Source organism: Diadema antillarum, unplaced genomic scaffold, assembly GCF_040938485.1.
Source record: "Diadema antillarum isolate AM-2024a unplaced genomic scaffold, OU_Dant_1.0 seq00000081_RagTag, whole genome shotgun sequence".
NCBI classification, from domain to species: domain Eukaryota; kingdom Metazoa; phylum Echinodermata; class Echinoidea; order Diadematoida; family Diadematidae; genus Diadema; species Diadema antillarum.
Genome location: NW_027271174.1, coordinates 1,277,815 through 1,297,806, shown reverse-complemented (window position 1 = coordinate 1,297,806; position 19,992 = coordinate 1,277,815). Strand labels below are relative to the sequence as shown.

At 37.4% G+C, this 19,992-nt stretch overlaps 1 protein-coding gene across 3 annotated transcripts in view; it reads right to left on the bottom strand.

Annotated features, from left to right (window-relative positions):
- Window positions 1-19,992, bottom strand: part of LOC139726198 (uncharacterized) — an 82,726-nt gene that overhangs the window by 39,665 nt on the left and 23,069 nt on the right. The window contains exon 1 of one of the 3 annotated variants that reach the window (XM_071637267.1): window positions 631-4,619. The exons of the other annotated variants lie outside the window; for them this stretch is intronic. The gene's annotated coding sequence lies outside the window, so the exon portion shown is untranslated. Of the gene's footprint in view, window positions 1-630; window positions 4,620-19,992 lie in introns of those variants that run through there. 3 annotated transcript variants of the gene reach the window in all.

The following is a 19,992-nucleotide window of genomic DNA, read 5'->3' as shown; positions in this document are numbered from 1 at the left end:
GGAGCATTGTGTAGGAATTATCGAACTCATCTACCGTAATACGGAGAAAAGATCCAAGGGGACACAATTATTACTTTTTTTTTTCATTCCAGTTAATCGTATGCTTTCTTGCAATCATTCTTGATAATTTGATCCTTCTCTTTCATCCATGTTTTCATCGAACAAACGGCAATAGAGAATGTAATGTATACAAGCAGAAAGTTAGAGCACAAGCTATAGATGATTTTACAGAATGTATGTGCGAATGACCATAAAATAGCAGAATTCATACTTCACAGAAATGACATAAAGATGTAAACTAATTGACGAAGTGATCCACTACAAAGAAGAACTTAATGCAGGCGTGGATCACCTTACTCTCAAGATCGAATGCGCACTTGGTTTCAGTGGGTTTCCTTAGAACACTGTAGGCCTTTATATCTTTTTACTCGAAATGTAAATGTGGCCTACAAATTGATATTGAAATTGCCAGCCTATAACGCACACGGCCAACACACGACAAACTGTCCACGTACGTTACAGTGGAAAGAAAAATTCGAATGAAAGAAATATGTGGGTACCGAGCTACCCGCAACGGTTAGAGTAGGACATTTTCGTGTTTCCTGAAACAATAGCGAATCATAGACTTACTTGTTCACGGAAAACGAAAACACCGTCAGACGTTTCGATGTTAGTCCGTTCACCAAAGCGTTTGCTACAAAATTTGAAGACTCCATGTAGATTCATGTACATCACCTTATTCCTGGTCCCCAGTTTTTGGCGGATGACATACCCAGCAGTTTATTACGCTCACGTAAGATGTACAACATAACTCAACAAGTGCGGCAATGGTAACATCACTGTTTGGGAAACCCCGAAGTCACGTACGTTGTACGGGTCAATCATTACAAAACCCTTAATTGCGAAGAGGTTTCGTTTTCTTCTCCCGATTAAACGCATACTTTCTCGATAAATTCATTTTAAATACCCTTACAAATATCACAGAAAAAAAGGTTCAAATATTGAGTATCGTTAATACGAAAAATGTGTGTTACAAGCTGTATCTTTACTTCATAAAGTATTAAAAACGCATTTCATTACCTTCACTGTTTGCTTGTGCACACGGTTACTGTATTCGTGTACATTACGTCTTGTTTTGCCCGAATTTGCCCGAAATCAAACAAAAGGCCCAACGTCAGACTCGACGAAATTTAACCCCTTGACCTGACAAGACATGAATACCCCCTACCGGTCAGCGAAGAGAGACTTTGAGCCATTGCACTTCTCAATATGGGTAGGAAAAAACAACGCCGTGAGATCACTTCTGATATCAGCAGTACAGGATATTTCAGAACCATATTTCAGAATCTGTCCCTCAGTACAAATTCATGTCTAGCGACCTACTGGTTTTGTTTTGCAGGGTGATATAGAATAATCATGATACTCACTGAAGGGGGATATGGGTTCGGAGTTAGAGTTAGGTACAAAACAGCAATCAACGCAATGACACAAGTTTAAATAAAGTTTTACCTGTACTTTGCTGTGCAGATATGATAGAGAATGATGGTGTATGTCCATTCTGTTGTGCGACAATTGATTTTGGTTTGCTTTAGCTCTATGTTGAAAACAATCGAGTGGTTCTTAACAGTCTTCATCGTCTTCCATGACTCTTTTACCTCGAAATGTTATTAAACACTGCATTTATCATGTTTATCGATCTATGATACCCAAGATTATTGACCACCATAAGCAAAAAAAAAAATAAATAAATAAAAAAATAAATAAAACACTGTGGGAGACTTATCAATTTTGAAATTGATATATCCTTTAACAGTGATGAACAGATAGCCATAAAAGGCACCAGCTTCAAGCATGGCATGGATCAAACCAGAAAACTCGCAAAAATCTTGGCGAGATCGAGTTGTGAACTCTCGCTTGTTGGCTTCTTGCTCGTTTTATTGTAACTGACTTAATCATAGGTCTCATATCTACAACGCATAACTCTATATAGCAACTATCTGTCAGATGAAACCATTTCCTGTTTTTGCGTGCTTTTTTTCATCATCGTTTGCCGTTTAGATTGACAAATTGATTAACCTCCGTGTTTATTTCCTCGATATCTTATTTCATCCGTAAATTACTGTTACTATTAGATTCACTCCTATCACTTTTACATTATGCTTTCCGGATCAGCACTTAGGTTTCTATGAAGCTATCATACATTTAGCAGTGAGTTACAAAGTGCAGATGTTTTAAATGTGAGGGAATTCTGAGTTGCCAATGCCAGGCTATTTGGCGTCATGCCAGAAATAGGCCTTCAGCAAAATTGTCGATGTGCCCGGTACCGTGAAAAGAACAGCAATGCAAATTCAATAACACGAAACAGCATCATCACTGCGTTCAGCCATCACAAATCCCAATACACTCCAAATGGTATCATGTTCACACAGTCTCGAATAGGTCTACTTCCTCACTCGAAAACATAGTGCAAGATGTTTCGCTTGGAATACTTCACTCGCTGTATGGGGTTGTTGGAATAGAAACTATAGGACTGTATATGTAATTCGTGCACGAAATGCTCGGCGCCGATACATATAACACGAGCTGCTGTAATGCTTGAGTTGCAAGGTTCAAAACAAGGAAGTAGGCCTCCAATGCATAATCTGTTAAATGAAACATTGTCGCGAAAGATTATACACTTTGTACTATCTCAAGGAAAGATCTATACTGTCTTATGTGCTGCTTCGTTATTTCACCAAGTTGTGATTAGAACAGTCGTTAAAGATATAGGCTCTTTTTTAATTGTGTACGTCTTTAGGTCCTTTTGCATGGGGTGGCACGTTAAACAATTAGTCAATGACGGTAAACTTTCTTAAATCTGTAGTCCAGATAGTGTACATATATTATGCAGTTAAACAGTATATTATGAAATACAGAAAAATCTTTTTGATGACGGAAACAACAAAGGTTGTTGAAACTTGAATTATAAAGATCCAATGTTGTTACGTTTATGATCTATCTTTTCAAAAGAAAGAAATATACAACAATTGTAGGGAAGGTTCTCCCACGTCACGTCATAACTATTGAAAGAGAAGGCATAGAATTTTCATTATGAAACGCCTAAATCACAGTCGGTAAAATTTACTTACTAACGAGGAATATAAACTCTGAATTTGAGCAAGGTTGTATAAAATAGATGTTATATACAAACGTTCCTCTAAATTGCGTCATTAAATCAAACTGAAAACAAAAAGGCGTTGTTCTTGAAAAAAAGAGAAAAATGGTAATGCTGCAATGATGATAACAAAAACCATCATCAAATTCATTTTGTGGCATATTTTTTTCTTTCCCTATCAATTATCCAACAGTATAGATACTATAGGAAATAGTTGTTAGTCACTTCTCATGAAACTTGGCTGATGAAAATAATGGTCAAAATTCCTTGTGGAAAATAAATAGTGATAACTGCCATATACTTCGCTTTAGTGGTTACATCACCAAGTTGTACTTGCTAAAAATAATAATAATGATAATGCAATGTGGTATACAACGAGTATTGCTATTCACTGTCGTTATGGTCACAGCGTATATATTACAGGCACGAAGATGTTGACATCCTGAATGCAACATACTGAGCAGAAATGGGAGCATTGTGTAGGAATTATCGAACTCATCTACCGTAATACGGAGAAAAGATCCAAGGGGACACAATTATTACTTTTTTTTCATTCCAGTTAATCGTATGCTTTCTTGCAATCATTCTTGATAATTTGATCCTTCTCTTTCATCCATGTTTTCATCGAACAAACGGCAATAGAGAATGTAATGTATACAAGCAGAAAGTTAGAGCACAAGCTATAGATGATTTTACAGAATGTATGTGCGAATGACCATAAAATAGCAGAATTCATACTTCACAGAAATGACATAAAGATGTAAACTAATTGACGAAGTGATCCACTACAAAGAAGAACTTAATGCAGGCGTGGATCACCTTACTCTCAAGATCGAATGCGCACTTGGTTTCAGTGGGTTTCCTTAGAACACTGTAGGCCTTTATATCTTTTTACTCGAAATGTAAATGTGGCCTACAAATTGATATTGAAATTGCCAGCCTATAACGCACACGGCCAACACACGACAAACTGTCCACGTACGTTACAGTGGAAAGAAAAATTCGAATGAAAGAAATATGTGGGTACCGAGCTACCCGCAACGGTTAGAGTAGGACATTTTCGTGTTTCCTGAAACAATAGCGAATCATAGACTTACTTGTTCACGGAAAACGAAAACACCGTCAGACGTTTCGATGTTAGTCCGTTCACCAAAGCGTTTGCTACAAAATTTGAAGACTCCATGTAGATTCATGTACATCACCTTATTCCTGGTCCCCAGTTTTTGGCGGATGACATACCCAGCAGTTTATTACGCTCACGTAAGATGTACAACATAACTCAACAAGTGCGGCAATGGTAACATCACTGTTTGGGAAACCCCGAAGTCACGTACGTTGTACGGGTCAATCATTACAAAACCCTTAATTGCGAAGAGGTTTCGTTTTCTTCTCCCGATTAAACGCATACTTTCTCGATAAATTCATTTTAAATACCCTTACAAATATCACAGAAAAAAAGGTTCAAATATTGAGTATCGTTAATACGAAAAATGTGTGTTACAAGCTGTATCTTTACTTCATAAAGTATTAAAAACGCATTTCATTACCTTCACTGTTTCCTTGTGCACACGGTTACTGTATTCGTGTACATTACGTCTTGTTTTGCCCGAATTTGCCCGAAATCAAACAAAAGGCCCAACGTCAGACTCGACGAAATTTAACCCCTTGACCTGACAAGACATGAATACCCCCTACCGGTCAGCGAAGAGAGACTTTGAGCCATTGCACTTCTCAATATGGGTAGGAAAAAACAACGCCGTGAGATCACTTCTGATATCAGCAGTACAGGATATTTCAGAACCATATTTCAGAATCTGTCCCTCAGTACAAATTCATGTCTAGCGACCTACTGGTTTTGTTTTGCAGGGTGATATAGAATAATCATGATACTCACTGAAGGGGGATATGGGTTCGGAGTTAGAGTTAGGTACAAAACAGCAATCACCGCAATGACACAAGTTTAAATAAAGTTTTACCTGTACTTTGCTGTGCAGATATGATAGAGAATGATGGTGTATGTCCATTCTGTTGTGCGACAATTGATTTTGGTTCGCTTTAGCTCTATGTTGAAAACAATCGAGTGGTTCTTAATAGTCTTCATCGTCTTCCATGACTCTTTTACCTCGAAATGTTATTAAACACTGCATTTATCATGTTTATCGATCTATGATACCCAAGATTATTGACCACCATAAGCAAAAAAAAAAAAATAAATAAAAAAAAAACAAATAAAACACTGTGGGAGACTTATCAATTTTGAAATTGATATATCCTTTAACAGTGATGAACAGATAGCCATAAAAGGCACCAGCTTCAAGCATGGCATGGATCAAACCAGAAAACTCGCAAAAATCTTGGCGAGATCGAGTTGTGAACTCTCGCTTGTTGGCTTCTTGCTCGTTTTATTGTAACTGACTTAATCATAGGTCTCATATCTACAATGCATAACTCTATATAGCAACTATCTGTCAGATGAAACCATTTCCTGTTTTTGCGTGCTTTTTTTCATCATCGTTTGCCGTTTAGATTGACAAATTGATTAACCTCCGTGTTTATTTCCTCGATATCTTATTTCATCCGTAAATTACTGTAACTATTAGATTCACTCCTATCACTTTTACATTATGCTTTCCGGATCAGCACTTAGGTTTCTATGAAGCTATCATACATTTAGCAGTGAGTTACAAAGTGCAGATGTTTTAAATGTGAGGGAATTCTGAGTTGCCAATGCCAGGCTATTTGGCGTCATGCCAGAAATAGGCCTTCAGCAAAATTGTCGATGTGCCCGGTACCGTGAAAAGAACAGCAATGCAAATTCAATAACACGAAACAGCATCATCACTGCGGTCAGCCATCACAAATCCCAATACACTCCAAATGGTATCATGTTCACACAGTCTCGAATAGGTCTACTTCCTCACTCGAAAACATAGTGCAAGATGTTTCGCTTGGAAAACTTCACTCGCTGTATGGGGTTGTTGGAATAGAAACTATAGGACTGTATATGTAATTCGTGCACGAAATGCTCGGCGCCGATACATATAACACGAGCTGCTGTAATGCTTGAGTTGCAAGGTTCAAAACAAGGAAGTAGGCCTCCAATGCATAATCTGTTAAATGAAACATTGTCGCGAAAGATTATACACTTTGTACTATCTCAAGGAAAGATCTATACTGTCTTATGTGCTGCTTCGTTATTTCACCAAGTTGTGATTAGAACAGTCGTTAAAGATATAGGCTCTTTTTTAATTGTGTACGTCTTTAGGTCCTTTTGCATGGGGTGGCACGTTAAACAATTAGTCAATGACGGTAAACTTTCTTAAATCTGTAGTCCAGATAGTGTACATATATTATGCAGTTAAACAGTATATGAAATACAGAAAAATCTTTTTGATGACGGAAACAACAAAGGTTGTTGAAACTTGAATTATAAAGATCCAATGTTGTTACGTTTATGATCTATCTTTTCAAAAGAAAGAAATATACAACAATTGTAGGGAAGGTTCTCCCACGTCACGTCATAACTATTGAAAGAGAAGGCATAGAATTTTCATTATGAAACGCCTAAATCACAGTCGGTAAAATTTACTTACTAACGAGGAATATAAACTCTGAATTTGAGCAAGGTTGTATAAAATAGATGTTATATACAAACGTTCCTCTAAATTGCGTCATTAAATCAAACTGAAAACAAAAAGGCGTTGTTCTTGAAAAAAAGAGAAAAATGGTAATGCTGCAATGATGATAACAAAAACCATCATCAAATTCATTTTGTGGCATATTTTTTTTCTTTCCCTATCAATTATCCAACAGTATAGATACTATAGGAAATAGTTGTTAGTCACTTCTCATGAAACTTGGCTGATGAAAATAATGGTCAAAATTCCTTGTGGAAAATAAATAGTGATAACTGCCATATACTTCGCTTTAGTGGTTACATCACCAAGTTGTACTTGCTAAAAATAATAATAATGATAATGCAATGTGGTATACAACGAGTATTGCTATTCACTGTCGTTATGGTCACAGCGTATATATTACAGGCACGAAGATGTTGACATCCTGAATGCAACATACTGAGCAGAAATGGGAGCATTGTGTAGGAATTATCGAACTCATCTACCGTAATACGGAGAAAAGATCCAAGGGGACACAATTATTACTTTTTTTCATTCCAGTTAATCGTATGCTTTCTTGCAATCATTCTTGATAATTTGATCCTTCTCTTTCATCCATGTTTTCATCGAACAAACGGCAATAGAGAATGTAATGTATACAAGCAGAAAGTTAGAGCACAAGCTATAGATAATTTTACAGAATGTATGTGCGAATGACCATAAAATAGCAGAATTCACACTTCACAGAAATGACATAAAGATGTAAACTAATTGACGAAGTGATCCACTACAAAGAAGAACTTAATGCAGGCGTGGATCACCTTACTCTCAAGATCGAATGCGCACTTTGTTTCAGTGGGTTTCCTTAGAACACTGTAGGCCTTTATATCTTTTTACTCGAAATGTAAATGTGGCCTACAAATTGATATTGAAATTGCCAGCCTATAACGCACACGGCCAACACACGACAAACTGTCCACGTACGTTACAGTGGAAAGAAAAATTCGAATGAAAGAAATATGTGGGTACCGAGCTACCCGCAACGGTTAGAGTAGGACATTTTCGTGTTTCCTGAAACAATAGCGAATCATAGACTTACTTGTTCACGGAAAACGAAAACACCGTCAGACGTTTCGATGTTAGTCCGTTCACCAAAGCGTTTGCTACAAAATTTGAAGACTCCATGTAGATTCATGTACCTCACCTTATTCCTGGTCCCCAGTTTTTGGCGGATGACATACCCAGCAGTTTATTACGCTCACGTAAGATGTACAACATAACTCAACAAGTGCGGCAATGGTAACATCACTGTTTGGGAAACCCCGAAGTCACGTACGTTGTACGGGTCGATCATTACAAAACCCTTAATTGCGAAGAGGTTTCGTTTTCTTCTCCCGATTAAACGCATACTTTCTCGATAAATTCATTTTAAATACCCTTACAAATATCACAGAAAAAAAGGTTCAAATATTGAGTATCGTTAATACGAAAAATGTGTGTTACAAGCTGTATCTTTACTTCATAAAGTATTAAAAACGCATTTCATTACCTTCACTGTTTCCTTGTGCACACGGTTACTGTATTCGTGTACATTACGTCTTGTTTTGCCCGAATTTGCCCGAAATCAAACAAAAGGCCCAACGTCAGACTCGACGAAATTTAACCCCTTGACCTGACAAGACATGAATACCCCCTACCGGTCAGCGAAGAGAGACTTTGAGCCATTGCACTTCTCAATATGGGTAGGAAAAAACAACGCCGTGAGATCACTTCTGATATCAGCAGTACAGGATATTTCAGAACCATATTTCAGAATCTGTCCCTCAGTACAAATTCATGTCTAGCGACCTACTGGTTTTGTTTTGCAGGGTGATATAGAATAATCATGATACTCACTGAAGGGGGATATGGGTTCGGAGTTAGAGTTAGGTACAAAACAGCAATCACCGCAATGACACAAGTTTAAATAAAGTTTTACCTGTACTTTGCTGTGCAGATATGATAGAGAATGATGGTGTATGTCCATTCTATTGTGCGACAATTGATTTTGGTTCGCTTTAGCTCTATGTTGAAAACAATCGAGTGGTTCTTAATAGTCTTCATCGTCTTCCATGACTCTTTTACCTCGAAATGTTATTAACACTGCATTTATCATGTTTATCGATCTATGATACCCAAGATTATTGACCACCATAAGCAAAAAAAAAAAACAACAACAACAACAACAACAACTAAAACACTGGGGGAGACTTATCAATTTTGAAATTGATATATCCTTTAACAGTGATGAACAGATAGCCATAAAAGGCACCAGCTTCAAGCATGGCATGGATCAAACCAGAAAACTCGCAAAAATCTTGGCGAGATCGAGTTGTGAACTCTCGCTTGTTGGCTTCTTGCTCGTTTTATTGTAACTGACTTAATCATAGGTCTCATATCTACAACGCATAACTCTATATAGCAACTATCTGTCAGATGAAACCATTTCCTGTTTTTGCGTGCTTTTTTTCATCATCGTTTGCCGTTTAGATTGACAAATTGATTAACCTCCGTGTTTATTTCCTCGATATCTTATTTCATCCGTAAATTACTGTAACTATTAGATTCACTCCTATCACTTTTACATTATGCTTTCCGGATCAGCACTTAGGTTTCTATGAAGCTATCATACATTTAGCAGTGAGTTACAAAGTGCAGATGTTTTAAATGTGAGGGAATTCTGAGTTGCCAATGCCAGGCTATTTGGCGTCATGCCAGAAATAGGCCTTCAGCAAAATTGTCGATGTGCCCGGTACCGTGAAAAGAACAGCAATGCAAATTCAATAACACGAAACAGCATCATCACTGCGGTCAGCCATCACAAATCCCAATACACTCCAAATGGTATCATGTTCACACAGTCTCGAATAGGTCTACTTCCTCACTCGAAAACATAGTGCAAGATGTTTCGCTTGGAAAACTTCACTCGCTGTATGGGGTTGTTGGAATAGAAACTATAGGACTGTATATGTAATTCGTGCACGAAATGCTCGGCGCCGATACATATAACACGAGCTGCTGTAATGCTTGAGTTGCAAGGTTCAAAACAAGGAAGTAGGCCTCCAATGCATAATCTGTTAAATGAAACATTGTCGCGAAAGATTATACACTTTGTACTATCTCAAGGAAAGATCTATACTGTCTTATGTGCTGCTTCGTTATTTCACCAAGTTGTGATTAGAACAGTCGTTAAAGATATAGGCTCTTTTTTAATTGTGTACGTCTTTAGGTCCTTTTGCATGGGGTGGCACGTTAAACAATTAGTCAATGACGGTAAACTTTCTTAAATCTGTAGTCCAGATAGTGTACATATATTATGCAGTTAAACAGTATATTATGAAATACAGAAAAATCTTTTTGATGACGGAAACAACAAAGGTTGTTGAAACTTGAATTATAAAGATCCAATGTTGTTACGTTTATGATCTATCTTTTCAAAAGAAAGAAATATACAACAATTGTAGGGAAGGTTCTCCCACGTCACGTCATAACTATTGAAAGAGAAGGCATAGAATTTTCATTATGAAACGCCTAAATCACAGTCGGTAAAATTTACTTACTAACGAGGAATATAAACTCTGAATTTGAGCAAGGTTGTATAAAATAGATGTTATATACAAACGTTCCTCTAAATTGCGTCATTAAATCAAACTGAAAACAAAAAGGCGTTGTTCTTGAAAAAAAGAGAAAAATGGTAATGCTGCAATGATGATAACAAAAACCATCATCAAATTCATTTTGTGGCATATTTTTTTTTCTTTCCCTATCAATTATCCAACAGTATAGATACTATAGGAAATAGTTGTTAGTCACTTCTCATGAAACTTGGCTGATGAAAATAATGGTCAAAATTCCTTGTGGAAAATAAATAGTGATAACTGCCATATACTTCGCTTTAGTGGTTACATCACCAAGTTGTACTTGCTAAAAATAATAATAATGATAATGCAATGTGGTATACAACGAGTATTGCTATTCACTGTCGTTATGGTCACAGCGTATATATTACAGGCACGAAGATGTTGACATCCTGAATGCAACATACTGAGCAGAAATGGGAGCATTGTGTAGGAATTATCGAACTCATCTACCGTAATACGGAGAAAAGATCCAAGGGGACACAATTATTACTTTTTTTTTCATTCCAGTTAATCGTATGCTTTCTTGCAATCATTCTTGATAATTTGATCCTTCTCTTTCATCCATGTCTTCATCGAACAAACGGCAATAGAGAATGTAATGTATACAAGCAGAAAGTTAGATCACAAGCTATAGATGATTTTACAGAATGTATGTGCGAATGACCATAAAATAGCAGAATTCATACTTCACAGAAATGACATAAAGATGTAAACTAATTGACGAAGTGATCCACTACAAAGAAGAACTTAATGCAGGCGTGGATCACCTTACTCTAAAGATCGAATGCGCACTTGGTTTCAGTGGGTTTCCTTAGAACACTGTAGGCCTTTATATCTTTTTACTCGAAATGTAAATGTGGCCTACAAATTGATATTGAAATTGCCAGCCTATAACGCACACGGCCAACACACGACAAACTGTCCACGTACGTTACAGTGGAAAGAAAAATTCGAATGAAAGAAATATGTGGGTACCGAGCTACCCGCAACGGTTAGAGTAGGACATTTTCGTGTTTCCTGAAACAATAGCGAATCATAGACTTACTTGTTCACGGAAAACGAAAACACCGTCAGACGTTTCGATGTTAGTCCGTTCACCAAAGCGTTTGCTACAAAATTTGAAGACTCCATGTAGATTCATGTACATCACCTTATTCCTGGTCCCCAGTTTTTGGCGGATGACATACCCAGCAGTTTATTACGCTCACGTAAGATGTACAACATAACTCAACAAGTGCGGCAATGGTAACATCACTGTTTGGGAAACCCCGAAGTCACGTACGTTGTACGGGTCAATCATTACAAAACCCTTAATTGCGAAGAGGTTTCGTTTTCTTCTCCCGATTAAACGCATACTTTCTCGATAAATTCATTTTAAATACCCTTACAAATATCACAGAAAAAAAGGTTCAAATATTGAGTATCATTAATACGAAAAATGTGTGTTACAAGCTGTATCTTTACTTCATAAAGTATTAAAAACGCATTTCATTACCTTCACTGTTTGCTTGTGCACACGGTTACTGTATTCGTGTACATTACGTCTTGTTTTGCCCGAATTTGCCCGAAATCAAACAAAAGGCCCAACGTCAGACTCGACGAAATTTAACCCCTTGACCTGACAAGACATGAATACCCCCTACCGGTCAGCGAAGAGAGACTTTGAGCCATTGCACTTCTCAATATGGGTAGGAAAAAACAACGCCGTGAGATCACTTCTGATATCAGCAGTACAGGATATTTCAGAACCATATTTCAGAATCTGTCCCTCAGTACAAATTCATGTCTAGCGACCTACTGGTTTTGTTTTGCAGGGTGATATAGAATAATCATGATACTCACTGAAGGGGGATATGGGTTCGGAGTTAGAGTTAGGTACAAAACAGCAATCAACGCAATGACACAAGTTTAAATAAAGTTTTACCTGTACTTTGCTGTGCAGATATGATAGAGAATGATGGTGTATGTCCATTCTGTTGTGCGACAATTGATTTTGGTTCGCTTTAGCTCTATGTTGAAAACAATCGAGTGGTTCTTAATAGTCTTCATCGTCTTCCATGACTCTTTTACCTCGAAATGTTATTAAACACTGCATTTATCATGTTTATCGATCTATGATACCCAAGATTATTGACCACCATAAGCAAAAAAAAAAAAAAAAAAAAACCAAACAATAACAACTAAAACTCTGTGGGAGACTTATCAATTTTGAAATTGATATATCCTTTAACAGTGATGAACAGATAGCCATAAAAGGTACCAGCTTCAAGCATGGCATGGATCAAACCAGAAAACTCGCAAAAATCTTGGCGAGATCGAGTTGTGAACTCTCGCTTGTTGGCTTCTTGCTCGTTTTATTGTAACTGACTTAATCATAGGTCTCATATCTACAACGCATAACTCTATATAGCAACTATCTGTCAGATGAAACCATTTTCTGTTTTTGCGTGCTTTTTTTCATCATCGTTTGCCGTTTAGATTGACAAATTGATTAACCTCCGTGTTTATTTCCTCGATATCTTATTTCATCCGTAAAATACTGTTACTATTAGATTCACTCCTATCACTTTTACATTATGCTTTCCGGATCAGCACTTAGGTTTCTATGAAGCTATCATACATTTAGCAGTGAGTTACAAAGTGCAGATGTTTTAAATGTGAGGGAATTCTGAGTTGCCAATGCCAGGCTATTTGGCGTCATGCCAGAAATAGGCCTTCAGCAAAATTGTCGATGTGCCCGGTACCGTGAAAAGAACAGCAATGCAAATTCAATAACACGAAACAGCATCATCACTGCGTTCAGCCATCACAAATCCCAATACACTCCAAATGGTATCATGTTCACACAGTCTCGAATAGGTCTACTTCCTCACTCGAAAACATAGTGCAAGATGTTTCGCTTGGAATACTTCACTCGCTGTATGGGGTTGTTGGAATAGAAACTATAGGACTGTATATGTAATTCGTGCACGAAATGCTCGGCGCCGATACATATAACACGAGCTGCTGTAATGCTTGAGTTGCAAGGTTCAAAACAAGGAAGTAGGCCTCCAATGCATAATCTGTTAAATGAAACATTGTCGCGAAAGATTATACACTTTGTACTATCTCAAGGAAAGATCTATACTGTCTTATGTGCTGCTTCGTTATTTCACCAAGTTGTGATTAGAACAGTCGTTAAAGATATAGGCTCTTTTTTAATTGTGTACGTCTTTAGGTCCTTTTGCATGGGGTGGCACGTTAAACAATTAGTCAATGACGGTAAACTTTCTTAAATCTGTAGTCCAGATAGTGTACATATATTATGCAGTTAAACAGTATATTATGAAATACAGAAAAATCTTTTTGATGACGGAAACAACAAAGGTTGCTGAAACTTGAATTATAAAGATCCAATGTTGTTACGTTTATGATCTATCTTTTCAAAAGAAAGAAATATACAACAATTGTAGGGAAGGTTCTCCCACGTCACGTCATAACTATTGAAAGAGAAGGCATAGAATTTTCATTATGAAACGCCTAAATCACAGTCGGTAAAATTTACTTACTAACGAGGAATATAAACTCTGAATTTGAGCAAGGTTGTATAAAATAGATGTTATATACAAACGTTCCTCTAAATTGCGTCATTAAATCAAACTGAAAACAAAAAGGCGTTGTTCTTGAAAAAAAGAGAAAAATGGTAATGCTGCAATGATGATAACAAAAACCATCATCAAATTCATTTTGTGGCATATTTTTTTCTTTCCCTATCAATTATCCAACAGTATAGATACTATAGGAAATAGTTGTTAGTCACTTCTCATGAAACTTGGCTGATGAAAATAATGGTCAAAATTCCTTGTGGAAAATAAATAGTGATAACTGCCATATACTTCGCTTTAGTGGTTACATCACCAAGTTGTACTTGCTAAAAATAATAATAGTGATAATGCAATGTGGTATACAACGAGTATTGCTATTCACTGTCGTTATGGTCACAGCGTATATATTACAGGCACGAAGATGTTGACATCCTGAATGCAACATACTGAGCAGAAATGGGAGCATTGTGTAGGAATTATCGAACTCATCTACCGTAATACGGAGAAAAGATCCAAGGGGACACAATTATTACTTTTTTTTCATTCCAGTTAATCGTATGCTTTCTTGCAATCATTCTTGATAATTTGATCCTTCTCTTTCATCCATGTTTTCATCGAACAAACGGCAATAGAGAATGTAATGTATACAAGCAGAAAGTTAGAGCACAAGCTATAAATGATTTTACAGAATGTATGTGCGAATGACCATAAAATAGCAGAATTCATACTTCACAGAAATGACATAAAGATGTAAACTAATTGACGAAGTGATCCACTACAAAGAAGAACTTAATGCAGGCGTGGATCACCTTACTCTCAAGATCGAATGCGCACTTGGTTTCAGTGGGTTTCCTTAGAACACTGTAGGCCTTTATATCTTTTTACTCGAAATGTAAATGTGGCCTACAAATTGATATTGAAATTGCCAGCCTATAACGCACACGGCCAACACACGACAAACTGTCCACGTACGTTACAGTGGAAAGAAAAATTCGAATGAAAGAAATATGTGGGTACCGAGCTACCCGCAACGGTTAGAGTAGGACATTTTCGTGTTTCCTGAAACAATAGCGAATCATAGACTTACTTGTTCACGGAAAACGAAAACACCGTCAGACGTTTCGATGTTAGTCCGTTCACCAAAGCGTTTGCTACAAAATTTGAAGACTCCATGTAGATTCATGTACCTCACCTTATTCCTGGTCCCCAGTTTTTGGCGGATGACATACCCAGCAGTTTATTACGCTCACGTAAGATGTACAACATAACTCAACAAGTGCGGCAATGGTAACATCACTGTTTGGGAAACCCCGAAGTCACGTACGTTGTACGGGTCAATCATTACAAAACCCTTAATTGCGAAGAGGTTTCGTTTTCTTCTCCCGATTAAACGCATACTTTCTCGATAAATTCATTTTAAATACCCTTACAAATATCACAGAAAAAAAGGTTCAAATATTGAGTATCATTAATACGAAAAATGTGTGTTACAAGCTGTATCTTTACTTCATAAAGTATTAAAAACGCATTTCATTACCTTCACTGTTCGCTTGTGCACACGGTTACTGTATTCGTGTACATTACGTCTTGTTTTGCCCGAATTTGCCCGAAATCAAACAAAAGGCCCAACGTCAGACTCGACGAAATTTAACCCCTTGACCTGACAAGACATGAATACCCCCTACCGGTCAGCGAAGAGAGACTTTGAGCCATTGCACTTCTCAATATGGGTAGGAAAAAACAACGCCGTGAGATCACTTCTGATATCAGCAGTACAGGATATTTCAGAACTACATTAAATAAATAAATTAATTAATTAATTAAAAAAAAGTAAATTAATAAATAAATGAATAAACAAATGAAAATAAATAAGAATCAATCAATGAATAAATAAATGATAAATAAATACATAAATAACTAAATGATAAATAAATAACTAACTGATAAATGAAAATGAATATAAATAAATAAATAAATAAATAAATTAATTAATTAATTAATCAATAGATGAATAAATAAATCCGTAATCAATTAATAAATAAACAAATAGAGGAAATCAGGTTCCGATGTCCTATCATGCATTTTTACATTTCACAAGAAAAATATGTAAATAAAACTGCGCTGAATGCATGCAAGCAGTGAACCGCCTTTTGTGAATGGAAAAGAGTGAAGATTCTGATTGTAAAGGGCTGGGAAGCAGATAGTGTAGAAGTGCACGCAATGCGCTAAAAGGGGTTGCTCTCGCGATTTTGCATGTTTACGGGTGCATTATACCCTTGGATAGAGGGAACTAAAAACCTTGTTGTTTCAGTACCTGTGGACTTCCTTTCATTTGTGATCTTTTCCTGAATGAAGCTATGTTATAGGGGAGGTATTACCTTTCTGCGCCAAGAGTGCCAGTGTGTGACAAATGTGGTGCGTTAATAACCTTCATTATTATTGTTATCATTATTATCATTGTAATCATTATTGTTATGGTCATAAGAGATGGGGAAAAGGAAGGGGTGAGAATAAGAATTAAGAAATAAAAATATTGTACACATTATCAACTCATCGCTTACAACTGGCCATGTGCCAAATAGTATGATAATTGCGAAATTAATTCATATTTATAACAAAGGGAAGAAGGATGATGTGAACAACTATGGACCCATATCTTTATTACCTTCTATTTCTAAGATTCTCGAAAGAATAGTTTATATCAGGACAGTACGTTTTCTTAAAACCTGCGACATATTTTCAAACGTTCAATTTGGATTTAGGGAAAATCACAGCACAACACACGCACTATACTCGCCCTCATCGACAAAGTCAAACACGCACTCGAAACATTTTCACACACAATAGGTATCTTCTTGGACTTCTCCAAGGCCTTTGACACGATTAACCATGGAATACTTCTCGCCAAATTATCCCATTATGGCATACGTGGAAAGGCCTTGGAGTGGTTCACGAGTTACCTATCAAAAAGATCCCATTTGTACATGTCAACGGCTTTTTCTCTCAAAATAAAACAATTACATGTGGTGTTCCACAGGGAGTTTATTAGTCCCACTGTTATTCATTATTTATATCAATGATTTTCATAGATCCTCGGAGAAACTATCACTCATATTATTCGCGGATGACTCTAAACTTTTCTTTTCCCACCCTGACCTAAATATCTCAACAAGAACAGTAAATGAAGAACTGAAAAAGGTCATACAATGGATATACGCAAATAAATTGTCACTAAACATTCAAAAGACAAAATGTATACCTTATAGTAACTCTTTAGATAGCCTCCCATGCAATATAACATTTGATACTACTCCCCTAGAAGAAGTTTCTTCCTTTAGATTTCTTGGTGTTTGTGTTGATAACAATTAACCCGTTCCTTACGGGAACCTGGTTTACCAGGTTCCCCTGGGAGCAACTGGTATACGGGAACCTGGTAAACCAGGTTCCCAAAATGAAGACAAGGGTGCCTGCTTTGACAGTGGCCTAAATTCATGTTTCTTTGTGTTAAAATGCTCAGAAAAGTGGGTTTGATAAAAAGATCAGAGTTTATTCTATCAGGATTTGTTCTCCTGCTGTTAAAAAAAAACCCAGGGTTTTACAGTATTATGTACCTTTTCCTGATTTAGTTTTTTGCTTGTTGTGCTGTAAACTCGTACGAACATGTACATAATGATCAAGGCTGAGATAAGTTAGAAATGCGGGTTCGCTGACCCCAGTCACCTCATTCAGGTACCTGGTTTTGTGTAGAACAAAAGATTCTGAGAGCTCATCAGCGCACGCTCTATTCATACCTCGCACCCGATCGATATTTCCATTGTTCACGGGCACATGTAGTTGACCGTAGAAAGGGGGACACAATGAACCGCTTGACTGCCTTCACACAGCTGGATTACCAACCTGTGTGCCTCTCTGTCGATGGGCGAAAAGAATCTCGTTTGGGGGCATTAAAGGCACTCAGAGAATTGCGGAAGGAACGGGTTAAGCTTTCATGGAGGAATCATATTGATAACAAATGTAAAATTATTTTACGTAATATTGGTGTAATGAAGAGATTGAAATATTATCTTCCTTCATCTTCATTATTAACTCTTTATTCTAGTTTGATATTACCTTATTTAAACTACGGGATTCTTGCTTGGGGTAATCAGATATTACTTGATATTTCTTTTTTTATTGCGAAAGAAATCGCTCAGAATTGTTTTTAATCTACATACCCGAGAACATACAGATGCTTTGGGTTTTTTCACCATAAAATACTGAAAAGAAAATGTGTATGTCTTTCAACTTGGCCAGTTTATGTTTAATTATAACAGTATTTTTTTACCTGAAATATTTCACGACTTATTTCATCGAAACATTCATGAACATGGCTATCCCACGCGACGATCCGATGAATTTCATCTTCCATTAATGAGAACCGCACATGCCCAAAGTACATTTCTTTATGCCGGACCCAGACTTTGGAATAATCTAGATAATAGTTTAAAAGATTCCCCCAAATTCGTCACATTTAAATGCAAATTTAGAAAACACCTACTCTCCACTTATAATTCTAGATAATTCAAATTATTTTAATTCATGCTTGAGCTTTCACCTGTCCTGATGTCGCAGCACTTGGCGTGTTCTGTATGCAGACCTCTCTTCTTTCTTCTCTCCTCTTCCTTTCCTGTCTTTTGTTCTTCGTAGACTTGTATTGTTACCGTCTTCTCTCCTCTCGGTACTGTCCCGCGTCTTATATGTGTGTGGGTAATGTGTGTACGAGTGTGTTGTTCTTGTCATATTTTCCCGGTACACGTGGTTCAGTGAACAGTGTCCGGGCAGCGAATATTTTTTTTCGTGCATGGAAACGCTACAGGACATGAATTATTCATAGGTTGAGCTGAAAGTCTGAAATGCGCATGCGCGTGGACTTCATAAACTGTATAGCTTGGCCAACCTGTGGACAAGGAACGCCCGATCAGGTGCGATGCAGCGAGCTAACTACATAGATAGCTACTAGTACCTGTGTATGAGTGTGTGTGAGTGTGTGTGTGTGTGAGTGTGTGTGTGTGTGTTGCGCATGTACATACGTTCGTGCGTAAACATGTCACTGCACTCACGAGGTTCGTACAATCGTCCGATCAGTGAACTTAACTAGCTGCAGGAAACTGCATTGTCGCTTGCGATACAACACACGTCATATTGCACGCACATAGCACTCTGTACATCGGATACAATCACGCTCACATATGATATACATGTACATGTATATACTAGTAATCGGTTTGATAACGCAGAACTAGACTCTAATGAAGTTCGATCAGGGAGGTGGTTTCTTAACATTCCACCCCCTGGTTCGATCTACATGTATTATTATTAGCTTACATGTGGATTGGTCATGATCTTATCGTTGTATTTCGAAAGTGCACTCGCGATGCTCGAGTCACTGTATGGCATCAATGAGAAGTCGATTGTGAATACACATCCGCTTCATAGCCAAGTACCATACGAAGAAGGCCTACTGGTAGTAGCGGTTTATTTACGAATACAAGTACCCGATCGACAAAAAAAAAAAAAAAGAGAGGCCGTGCAAGAAGTTTCGGAAGAGCTTTAATTTGGCCATTCATGCATGTACGCAATAGTGGTAATGTGGCATCAATAAAGCCTGTGGCTGTGGTTAAGGTTGTAGCTTGAAAAGTTGCACATTTCACGCGAGCTGCGTATGTACCTGCTTCCAACAATCGACACTTTCTTCGAACCCTGCTCATGCTCGCCACGCCGGCCGCTGCCCCGGCTGCGCTGACAGTCACGATGCTGTCTGCTCCCCGCATATTACCAGCGGGGTTACGTAGGGCGCTCATAAGAACTGCGAATCGTATGTACTGTATGTAATGTACACTGTATGTACAGTACTAGTATGCGAGTCCATTCATTCGTGTACATTGGCCGAGCTACTCAAGTCTCAACATGACGCAAAT